Genomic DNA, 12,061 nt, shown 5'->3' on the forward strand with positions numbered 1-12,061 from the left:
TGTTTTATTCTACGTATTTGTGAATTTCCAGTTTTCCTGCTGTTTTTGTTTGCTAATTCATTCTGTTGTGATTAGAGAAATTGTTTTCATTATTTTAAAGTTTATCTACACTCTTTTTATGTCCTAACACATAGTGCATCCTGGGCAGTGTTCTATTTGCACGTAGGAGAATTTGAATTCTGCTTTTGCTTGGTGGAGTCTTCTATAAGTTGTTTCGCTCTAGTTGACTTAAGGTGTTGATCTTAGGTTGTATGCATTTTTCTTTATTCTTTCTCTTTCTGTTCCTCCAATGGGTTATTTTGGTTTTCTTATTTTCAAGTTTGCTGATTCTTTCTTATGCTTATTAAGATATATTTTTGAATCCCTCCAGTGAATTTTTTATTTCAGCCATTCTCTTCAGTTGCAGAATTTCTATTTGGTTCCTTTTTTAATAATGTCAAGTTTTATTATTGATATTCTCAGTTTGTTCACTTACTGTTTGCCTCATTTCCTTTAGTTTGTAGTTTGTTTTAGGTCTTCGAGCATTTTTAAGGCAGCTGATTTAAAGTGTTTGTATTTTAAGTACAATGTCTGGGTTGCCTCAATGACAACTTATTTTCAACTTATTTTAATACCTTTGAATGGGATATTCTTTTATGTTTCTTTGTATGCCTTGTAGTTTTTTTGTTGAACAGTGGATATTTTGAATATTGTAATGTGGCAATTCTGAACATCAGATTCTCTTTCTTTACTGGGGTCTGCTGTTGCTTGTTTAGGTCTGCAACCAACTGTTGTTTAGTAACTTTTCCAAACTATTTTTTTGAAGACTGTTGTAATGTGTGAACACTTGAAATCTCTATTCTGTTATCTCAGCCATCAGCCAGTGACAGGACAGAGATCCCCTCCCCTCCCCTCAGAGATTTTCTTAATCAGCAGGAGCCAAAAAGGAAACAAAAATACTTTGGTGTTTGTAGATTGACTTTCCCCTGAGGCAGTCCTTGAATGTGTGTAATGGTGCCGCCTACAACTCTGCCTTATTCTTCACTTCCTTTTCGAGCTGACCCAAAGGCTCAGCCAGAGGTGCAAACCGAGGGTCTGTGCAGTTTTTCTTTGAGCAAGTATTTGGCCCTGGGCATGAGTATTATATTTTTTATTTGCCAATATATTAGCCAGTGTATGTATACACTTAGATACAAACACACACATACACACACGCACACTTTATTTTAAGGAATTGGTTTATGTGATTTTGTGGGCTGGCAAGTAAGAAGTAAGACAGCCTGGTAAGCTAGAAGGCTGGAAACTATCAGAGAAGGATTGATGCTGCAGTCTTGAGGCATAATTTTTTTTATAACATGTAATTCCATAAATTGAATTTCCATGTTCAGTTATTTTTATCTGCTATCTTCCTTTTATATCTTTAATTCATTTCATTTTCATTCTGGAAATGTTTATCCTCTATTTCACAGATTCAGTTTTCTGCATGAAGAAGTCTATTTACAGCTTCATGCATACTTTCTATTTTCATTATTGCTTTTTTTTTTGTGGAGGAGGAAGGGTGGAAAAGGAGAGTAAAAGACTTGGGTGAGTGTTTATATAAAGTTTATGAAGAGATTTATTTCTGGGGAAGCTACAATTCCAGCTTATAGCTCAGATTCAGCTGCAAGTGGTACATCTATTGTTTTTAACAAATATTCCAATTGAAGTTATAGTAAAGATTCAATGAGTCATTTGTAAGAACTCATTTTCCTTTTGTAGTTCTTTTCAAACAAATGTTATTCCATGGGATGGATATTCAATTTCTCTGCAGCTAATTTCTATGTCACATGACCAGCCATGACTGCCTCATATCCTGGGCAAAGACGAACTGGTCAATACACTTCTTGGGGATGAATTAATCATGCTGCCAGCTGCACTTGCTCAGCTTCGTAGTCATGTGGCTCAGAAGAAAGTGTAGTGCTTTTTTTTGCTTGTGAAAGTCCAGTTGTTTCAGTACCATTTGTTAAAAAGACTATCCTTTTCTCATTGAATTGCCTTTGCTTCTTTGTAAAAGTCAGTTGCCTGATTTGTGTAATCTGTTGCTGGGTTCTCTATTCTGTTCCTTTACATTTCCCTATTCCTTCATCAATACCATACTATCTTGATTATTGTATCTTTATAGTAAGCCTTGGATGCCAGGTAGTGTCAGTTTTCAGACTCATCTCTTCTCCTTCAATATCACGTTGGCTATTTTGGGTCTTTGGCATTTCCATATAAACATTAGGGTCAGTTTGTAGATACCCCCAAAATGTCTTGCTGAATTTTGAAAAAATCCAATACTCATTCATGATAAAAGCTCTGAGAAAGCAAAGAATAGAGGGGAACTTCCTCAATTTGATAAGAAATATCTTCAAGAAATCTACAACTAACAACTTACTTAATGGTAAAAAATATGTACTTTCCTCCTAAGATCAGGATCAATGCAAGGATGTCCACTCTCACTATTCCTAATGGTAGTCCTATCTAATATAATAAGAAAAGAAAAGGAAATTAAAGGCATACAGATTGTGAAGGAAGAAATAAAACTGTTATGAAATTTTATTTTCTTTTATTTTTTTTTTTGAGACAGAGTCTTGCTTTGTTGCCCGGGCTAGAGTGAGTGCCGTGGCTTCAGCCTAGCTCACAGCAACCTCAAACTCCTGGGCTCAAGCAATCCTCCTGCCTCAGCCTTCCGAGTAGCTGGGACTACAGGCATGCGCCACCATGCCCGGCTAATTTTTTTCTATATATTTTTAGCTGTCCAATTAATTTCTTTCTATTTTTGGTAGAGACGGGGTCTCGCTCTTCCTCAGGCTGGTCTAGAACTCCTGAGCTCAAACAATCCACCCGCCTCGGCCTCCCAGAGTGCTAGGATCACAGGCGCGAGCCACCGCGCCCAGCCTGAAATTTTATTTTTTATTATTTTAAAAGTTAATAGAATTTTTTAGGGCAGTTTAGGTGTATAAAAAAATTAACCAGAAAGTAATATTCCCGTATATCTCCTTGTTCTTCCACATCCACACTTTCCCCTATCATTAACATGTTGCATTAGAGTGTCTAGTACATTTGTTACAGTTGATCAGCTGATATTGATACAACTAATGTCATAGTATATTATAGTTCCTTTTGTGAGTTGTACATTCTATGGGTTTTGAGAAATGTGTACTGCCATGTATTCTACCGTTACAGTATCATACAGAGTAGTTTCCCTGCCCTAAAAATCCCCTGTACTTGACCTATTCATTCTTTTTTCCTTTTCCCTATCCCCTGGCACCGCTGATCTTTTTACTGTCTCCCTGGTTTTGTCTTTTCCATAACATCATTTATTTAGAACCGTACAGTTTGTAACCTTTTCTAACTAAATTCTTTCACCTAGCAATATTCATTTAGGATTCCTGTACTTCATTTTCTGGCTTGGTAGCTCATTTCTTTTTATTACTGAATAGTATTTTTACTAGCAACAAAAAGTGAAATATTAATACTTAGGTATAACACAAATAAAAGATCTGTATGAGTAAAATGACAAAATGCTGATGTATGAAATCAAAGAAGATGTTGATATATTTCTTCTTAACTTGATTTATACATTCAGTGCAATGCCTGTCAAAATACCAGCAAGTTATTTTGTGATATGTACTAACTAATTCTAAAGTTTATATGGAAAGACAGTGCTCCTAGAAGATAACATAGAAGATCTAGTTTTGGGTTTGGCAAAGTCTTCATAGCTACAACACCAAAAACACAATGCATGAAAGAAAAAATTGATAAGTTGGACCTCATTAAAATTAAAAACTTCTGCTCTGTGAAGATGACTTCAAGAGAATAAGAAGACAAGCTGCAAATGGGGAAAAATATTTGCAAGAGACATGTCTGATTAAATATTACCTAAAACATACAAAAACTCCTAAAACTCAACAGTAAGAAAATGAACAACCCTATTAAAAAACAGGCAAGAAACCTGAGTAAAGAAGATATACACATGGCAAATAAGCATATGAAAGATGCTCAATATCATATGTGACTGGGGAATTTCAAACCAAAAAAACAAATAGATACCACATTTTAAAAGGGATAAAATCCAAAACACTGACAACACCAAATGCTGATAGAGATGTGGAGCAACAGGAATGCTCATTCATTGCTACTGTTATAAGCAATGAATGCAAAACCATACAGGCACTTTGGAATACAATTTGGCAGTTTCTTACAAAACGAAACATACTAATACCATAAGATTAGCCAATTATCTTCCTTGCTGTTTACTCCAATGAGATGAAACTTTTGTTCTCAGAAAAACCTGTACAGGGATGTGTATAGCAACTTTATTCATAATTGCCAAAACTTGAATGCAATCAAAATGTCCTTCAGCATGTGAATGGATAAATAAACATTGGTACATCCTAAGAGTGAAATATTAATTAGTGTTAAAAAGAAATGAAATATCCAGCCATGAAAGACATGGAGGAACCTTAAATATGTATTACTCAGTTAAAGAAGCCAATCTTAAAAGGCTACATACTGTATGGTTCCAACTATATGATAAAATCATGGAGATAGTAAGTTGAAAAGTTATGTCCACACAACCCACACATGAATATGTATAGCAGCTTTATATAGTTGCCAAAACTTATAAACAACCAACTTATGTCTTTCACTAGGTGAATGGATTAATAAACTGGTATATTCATAAAACGGAATATTATTCTCATTTATTTTCGGTGAGATTTTTTTGTTATCTTCATGTTACCTTCTAATTCTGTCGGTTTGTGTGCCAGTTGCATGTGTAGCTTTATACTGCTAAACTGTTGTCCAGGTGACTGTTCCATTTTATATTCCCACCAGCAATGTGTGAGTGATTCTGTTTCTCTTCATTTTACCAGCATTTGTCGTTACTATTTTTAAATTTTTATCAATTTTCATAGGTGTTTAGTAACTTCTCTTAGTGGTTTTGCATATCCTTTATGGCTAATCACGCATCTGTATAATCTCTTTCATGAAATATCTGTGCTTATTTACTTTGTTAAGAGAAGGCAATGTCTGAGGTTGGCATGACACTATTTGATTATATAGATTATAATGAAGACACAATCTCCTAGTTATTTTTCATTCATTTATTTATTTTTGAAACAGAGTCTCTCTCTTAGTGCAGTGATGTCATCATAGCTCACTGCAACCTCAATCTCCTGGGCTCAAGTGATCCTCCTGCCTCAGCCTCCTGAGTAGCTGGGATTACAGGTGCATGCCACCAGGCCCAGCTAATTTTTTCTATTCTTAGTGGAAATGGGGCCTCGCACTTTCTCAGGCTGGTCCTGAACTCCTGAGCTCAAATGATCTTCCCGCCTTGGCCTCCCAGAGTGCTAGGATTGCAGACGCGAGCCACCATACCCTGCCATCAATCTCCTAGTTATTTATTAGTGGGAGAAAGAGTAAGAGATTATTTGAGGAGTAGGTTTATAGGTTTTCAGAATTTAACCTGAATTTCAGAATTAAGGCCTGAATTTAAGACATATATGATATGGGAATTTAAAAACATTTTAGGTAAATATAATTAGTTTGTCTAGTATGTTCTAAAACTATAGATTCATTGAGATAAAAATGTTTAGTGATTCTTGCTGATGTTTGTCTTCTATATTTATAATATTTTTAATATTTTTCCTTTTAAGAAATCTAGTTAAAATATTTTGTTTTATAGTTTATGATTGCTTAATTTATCCTTTTCATTTTTAATAAATGAAGCTTTTTTTGAAATTTGTTCTTTAAATAGTAGTAATCAACTTTCTTCACTGAAATGAATTCACTGTGTAAATTCCATAGCGTTGGCTGTTGTAATATATCAAAATGAGGGCTTTTCCCTCTCTAATAAAGTCTTAATAACTTCCTTTGTGGGTATGGGTCAGATTTACAGCAGGTAACAGAGTGTTCTGATAAAAATTTTCAGCACACATGCTCACTAACTTAATATAAAACAAGTTACTTAGAAAAAAGATCTGTTAAGGAGAATTTGCATTCATTTCTATTTTATATTTATCATGAAAAGTACAATATACCTTTATTATTCATTTTAATATGTATGTATGAAATTGTGCCTAGGCACTAATTAGAAGTTTTTAAACAACCATTCCAGTAATAAAAATTGCATCATTCCTGTTTTTCCTATGTCCTTTGCTTGTAATAGATTCATTACATTCTAAAACTTGTCTCTCAAAATTTCTTCTAGGTACTTTTCCCCCTTAAGCTGTTAAGTTTATCTTTAACATGAAGTCATAGCTCTATGTTTAAATGTCAGACATACACCTTTAAAAATATTAGTCCATTAGAGCTCTGTAGAAATCAGATGAAAATTGTATTCCATATACAACTTTCTTGTGGCATTATACACCATTTGTGTCTTATATAATAGAGTAGAAAGTAAAAGCTTGTTTCATGTCTATATATTTCAGTGTAACACCTTATGGGGCATGCATACTGATTATTTTATGGAGAGGTTTCTCATTAGCCTGCCCAGGAGGAAAATTAAGATTGTCTTGTGATGTTCGGTGGAAATGGTCTCAAGGCTTTTCGAAAGAGAAAACAGAGAACAAAAGGATATGTTGGACATGCACATGACTGTGTTACTGGCAGGAAGCATGCTGACTCCTTTGTGAATATGTGAATTTGTGAAGACTTATTTTAAAGAATGATGTTTCCCTGTTAGTCATTGAATGGGAAGTTTTTTCCCATATATAGATAGAATTTTTAGTTCTGACAAATTTTATGTTCAGTTAGCTATAAACTGAGCCTTCATAGCATTTGTTTTGTCTATTTCTAATGATGGCTTTTTACAGGAAGACTCTCGGTTGTGACATTGTATGGATGATGCCAGTGAAGTGATCGGAATTCCGGTATCTAGTGTCTTATAGCCATAATGAGCTCCTAATTGGAGGTGACAAGCTGTTTTTTCCCTCCTAGTTGGTTGGGCAAAATGTTAGATTTCATTCATTATTAACTCATTCCTTATCAGTAGATGACTAGATTAATTTGTAGGAAACATTAAGAATTTTTGCCTTGTGTCAATTTTAGAGATTGAAGTTCAGGCTTTTACAAGATTCTCCTCCACCTCCAGCTGTTCTGTTGTATACAGTTGGGTAAATACCCACCATAACAATGATACATTTCCATCACTCCAAAAGTTTTTCATGCCTCTTGGCACTCTATACTTTCCCTCTGTCCCTTTCCCCTGGCAACTACTAATCTGCTTCCTACTATTATACTTCTGCCATTTTTTTTTTAGCTTTTCTTTCTTTCTTTTCTTTCTTTTCTTTCCTTCCTTCCCTTCCTTCCCTCCCTCCCTCCCTTTTTTTTTTTTTTTGAGACAGAGTCTCACTCAGTTGCCCAGGCTAGAGTGCCATGGCGTCAGCCTAGCTCACAGCAACCTCAAACTCCTGGGCTCAAGTGATTCTTCTGCCTCAGCCTCCCGAGTAGCTGGGACTACTACTAGTGCAAGCCACCACACTCGGCTAATTATTTCTCTTTTGTTTTTTAGCTTTTCATAGAAAGACTCATACAATATGTAGATTTTATGCAGGCCTCCTTGTCATGGTTTTGAGATTCATCTCTGTTTTACAGATAATTTGTTCTTTTTAATTGTTGAATACTATTCCTTAGCATTAATATGTCGATTTACTCATGGATGGACATTTAATAGTTTCTAGGTTTGTAAAATTATGAATGATAAAATACTCAGCCGTGACATATGGGAAAGATATGTTTAATATTTTAAGAAACTGGTAAACTATTTTTCTAAGTGGCTGTAGCATTTGGCATTCCCAGCAGTAATGTGTGAGAGTTTCAATTACTTTGCATTCTTGCCACCACTTTGTGTTACCAGATTTTAAAATTTTAGTTATTCTAGTGGATGTAGTGGTATCCCTTGGTGATTTCAATTTGCACTTCCCTGATAGTTAGTTATGCTGAACATATATTTTCATGTGCTTAGTTTTTATCTCTATATCTTCTTTGGTCAAGTGTCTTTTTTTTAATATTATAGCACTTTTTATGTGCTGTGTGCATCATTATTATTGAGTTATAACTAAGAATTATTATTTTTATTTTGGACACAAACCCTTTGTCAGGTGTGTGTTTTACAAATATTTCCTCACAATATGTTGCTTGGTTTTACATTTTCTTATTTCTGTCTGTTAAAAAGTAAAAGTTTTAAATATTGATAAATTATATTTTGTCAATTATACCTACTTTCATGCATTGCTTTTCCTGTTTAAGAAATAGGTTGCAAAGATTTTTCTCCTATATTTCATTCTAGATATTGTATAGTTTTGGCTATTGTATTTTGAGACCTATCATCTGTTTCAAGTTAATTTTTGTGTATAAGTTGGGGGCCATTTAATTTTTTCAAACACAATCTGGTTTTCTTTTAGCACTGTCTTTATCATTTAATTACATTAATAGTGTAACTTCGATCAAAATCAATTGGCCATACAAATGTGAATTTATTTCTGGACTCTCTATTCTGTTTCCTTGGTATATATTTCTATGCTTACACTAGTACTATACTGTCCTGATTATTGTAGCTTTATAAGTCTCATGTATGTATGTACTGGCATACCTTGGAGATATTACAGGTTGAGTTCTAGACCAGTAATGCAAATATTGTAATAAACTAAGTCACGTAAAGTTTTTGGTTTCTCTTAGTGCACATAAGAGGTATGCTTTACTTTACTGTAGTCTGTTAAGTATGCAATAGCATTATGTCTAAAAAATGTACATACCTTAACTAAAAATACTTTATTGCTAAAAATTGCTAATGATCATCTGAGCCTTCAGTGAGTCATAATCTTTTTGTTGGTGGAGAATTTTTCCTTGATGTTAATGGGTGCTGACGGATTGGGGTGGTGGTTGCTGAAGGCTTGGGCAGGTGTGGCAATTTCTTAAAATAAGACAACAATGAAGTTTGCCGCGTTGAATGACTCTTCCTTTCATGAAAGATTTCTTTGTAGCATGCAATGCTGTTTGATAGCATTTTACTGACACTAGAATGTCTTTCAAAATTGGAGTCAATCCTCTTAAACTCTGCCGCTGCTTTATCAATTAAGTTTATGGAATATTCTAAATCCCTTGTTGTCATTTCAACAATGTTCACAGCATCTTCACTGTGAGTAGCTTCCATCTCAGGAAGCCACTTTCTTTGCTCATCCTTAAGAAGCACCTCCTCATCTCTTCAAGTTTTATCATGAGATTGCAGGAATTCAGTCTTATCTTCAGACTCCACTTCTAGTTTTCTTGCTATTTCCAGCACATCTGAAGTTATTTACCCCACTGAAGTCTTGAACTCTTCAAAGTCATCCATGAGAGTTGGAATCAGCTTCTTGCTGTCAATTCCTGTTAATGTTGATATTTTGACCTCCTCCCATGAATCACGAATGTTCTTAATGACATGTATAATGGTAAATCCTTTCCAGAGGTTTTCAATTTACTTTGCCCAGATTCATCAGGGGAATCACTATTTATGGCAGCTATAGTGTTACAAAATGTATTTCTTGGTTACGGGCCCAGCACGCTCCCGCTGCACCACTCTGCTTGCAAAATGTATTTCTTAAATAATAAGACTCGAAAGTTGAAATTACTCCTTAATCCATAAGCTGCTGAATAGGTATTGTTTTAGCAGTTGTGAAAACAGCATTAATCTCCTGGTACATCTCCATCGAAGCTCTCGTGTGACTACATACATTGTGAGTGAGCAGTAATACTTTGAAAGGAATCTTTTTTTCTGAGCAGTAGGTCTCAACACCGGGCTTAAAATATTTAAGTAAACGATGCTGTTAAGAGATATACTGTCATCCAGGCTTTCTTGTTCCATTTATAGAGCACAGGGAGAGTAGATTTAGCATATTTCTTAAGGGCTCTAGGATTTTTGGAATGGTGAATGAGCATTGACTTCAACTAAAAGTTACTAACTGCATTAGCCCCTAACAAGACAGTCAGCCTGTCCTTTGAAGCCAGGTATTGACTTCTCTCTAGCCGTGAAAGTCCTAGATGGCAGCTTCTTCTAATAAAAGGCTGTTTTCATCTACATTGAAAATCTGTTGTTTAGTGTAGCTACTTTCATCAATTATCTTAGCTAGATCTTCTGGATAACTTGTTGCAACTTCTACATCAGCACTTGCTACTTCACTTTGCACTTTTACGTTATAGAGAGGGCTTCTTTCCTTAAACCTTATGAACCAATCTTTGCTAGCTTCCAACTTTTCTTCTGCCCTTGCTCACCTCTCTCAGCCTTCACAGAATTAAAGAGAGTTAGGTCCTTTCCCTGGAATAGGCGTTGGCTTAAGGGAATGTTGTGGCTGGTTTGATCTTCTATCGACTCTGTTGAAACTTTCTCCTCATCAGCAATAAAACTGTTATGCTTTCTTCTCTTCTGTGTGTTCACTTTTAATTCCCTTCAAGAATGTTTCTTTTACATTCATGACTTGGCTGCTTGGCTCAGGAGGCCTAGCCTTTAGCCAGTCTTGGCTTTTGACATGCCTTCCTCATTAAGCTTAATTATTTCTAGTGTTTGATGTAAAGTGAGAGGATGGGCAACTCTTCCTTTAACTTAAACGCTTAGAAGCCATTGTAGGGTTTTTAATTGGCCTAATTTCAATATTGTTGTGTCTCAGGGAATAGGGAGGGACACTTGAGGAGAGGGGGAGAGAGACATGATGGGAGGAATGGCTGGGCAGTTGAGCAGTCAGAACACATACAACATTTGCCGAATAAGGTTTCTGTCTCATATGGGCATGGTTCGTGCCACCCCAAAACAATTACAATAGTAACATCAAAGAGCACTAATCACAGACCACTATAACAGATATAATAATAATGAAAAAGTTTGAAATATTGCAAGAATTACCAAATGTGACAGAGAGACACTAAGTGAGCACATGCTGTTGAAAAAAATGATGTGCCAACAGACTTGCTTGATGGAAGGTTTCCAGAAACCTTCAATTTGTAAAAAATAATATCTGCTAAGCACAATAATGCAAAGTACAATAAATGAGATATGCTTGTATATAAGAATCATGTTATGTAAATTTTATAAAGATTTTAATATTTGCTTGTCATTGTCTTTAAAAAGGCCTAATAGGATTTTTTTTTTTAAGCCAGTCAAATTTAGCAGTGGGGGCCTAATAGGATTTTGATTGTGATTATTAAACATCTTGATCAGTATGGGCAGACTTGACATGTTAGGAATATCATCACTCCCAATCCAAGAACATGGTATTTATATTTATTTAGGTCTTTGATTTTTTTCATCTGCATTTTATGGTTTTTAGCATACAAATCTTGCATGTATTTTGTTAGACTTATGTAAAAGTATGTAATATTTTCATGCTATTGTAAATAATTCTTTCAAATTGTTCATTTCTATGCAATAATATGATTGTACGTATAGACTTTGAATTCTGCAACCTTGGTAAATTCACTTAGTTCTGGTAGTTTCTTAAGAGATTCTTTGGGATTTTCTACATAGATAATGTTATCAATAAGTTTTATTCATGAATAGATAATGTTATCTGTGTTGGTTTTATTTCTACCTTTTTCTCTGTATGCTTTAAATTTCTTTATCTGCCCTTACCGCACTAGCTAAGATAATTTATATAATGTTGAATAGGAGTGGTAAAAGCAGACAGCTTTCCCTTATTCCTGATGTTGTAGGGAAAGTGACTTATGAGGAAAGCATTTATTGTATCTGTAGATTTTTTTTTTAATAGAGTGCTAGGAATATAGGGGTGAGCCACCCTGCCCAGCCTCTGGTAGATTTTTGATGAGGTTTTTAACTATCAATGTAGAGAGTCTTTCAGGCTATAGTATTTACTTTCATTTATTTAGCTTTTTAATTAAAAAACGATTTTATTCTTTCTTGTGTGAATATATTACAAATCTTTCCTTAAATTTATTCCAAGGTATTCAATGTTTTTGATATTTTTAATGCCACTTTATATGATATTATTTTAAAATTTCACTTTCTAATTGTTTTTAATTTACAAAAACATAGGTGATGTTTGCACATTAACCTTATATCTAGTGA

The sequence above is a fragment of the Propithecus coquereli genome, unplaced genomic scaffold, assembly GCF_000956105.1.
Source record: "Propithecus coquereli isolate 6110/MARCELLA unplaced genomic scaffold, Pcoq_1.0 Scaffold285, whole genome shotgun sequence".
NCBI classification, from domain to species: Eukaryota; Metazoa; Chordata; class Mammalia; order Primates; family Indriidae; genus Propithecus; species Propithecus coquereli.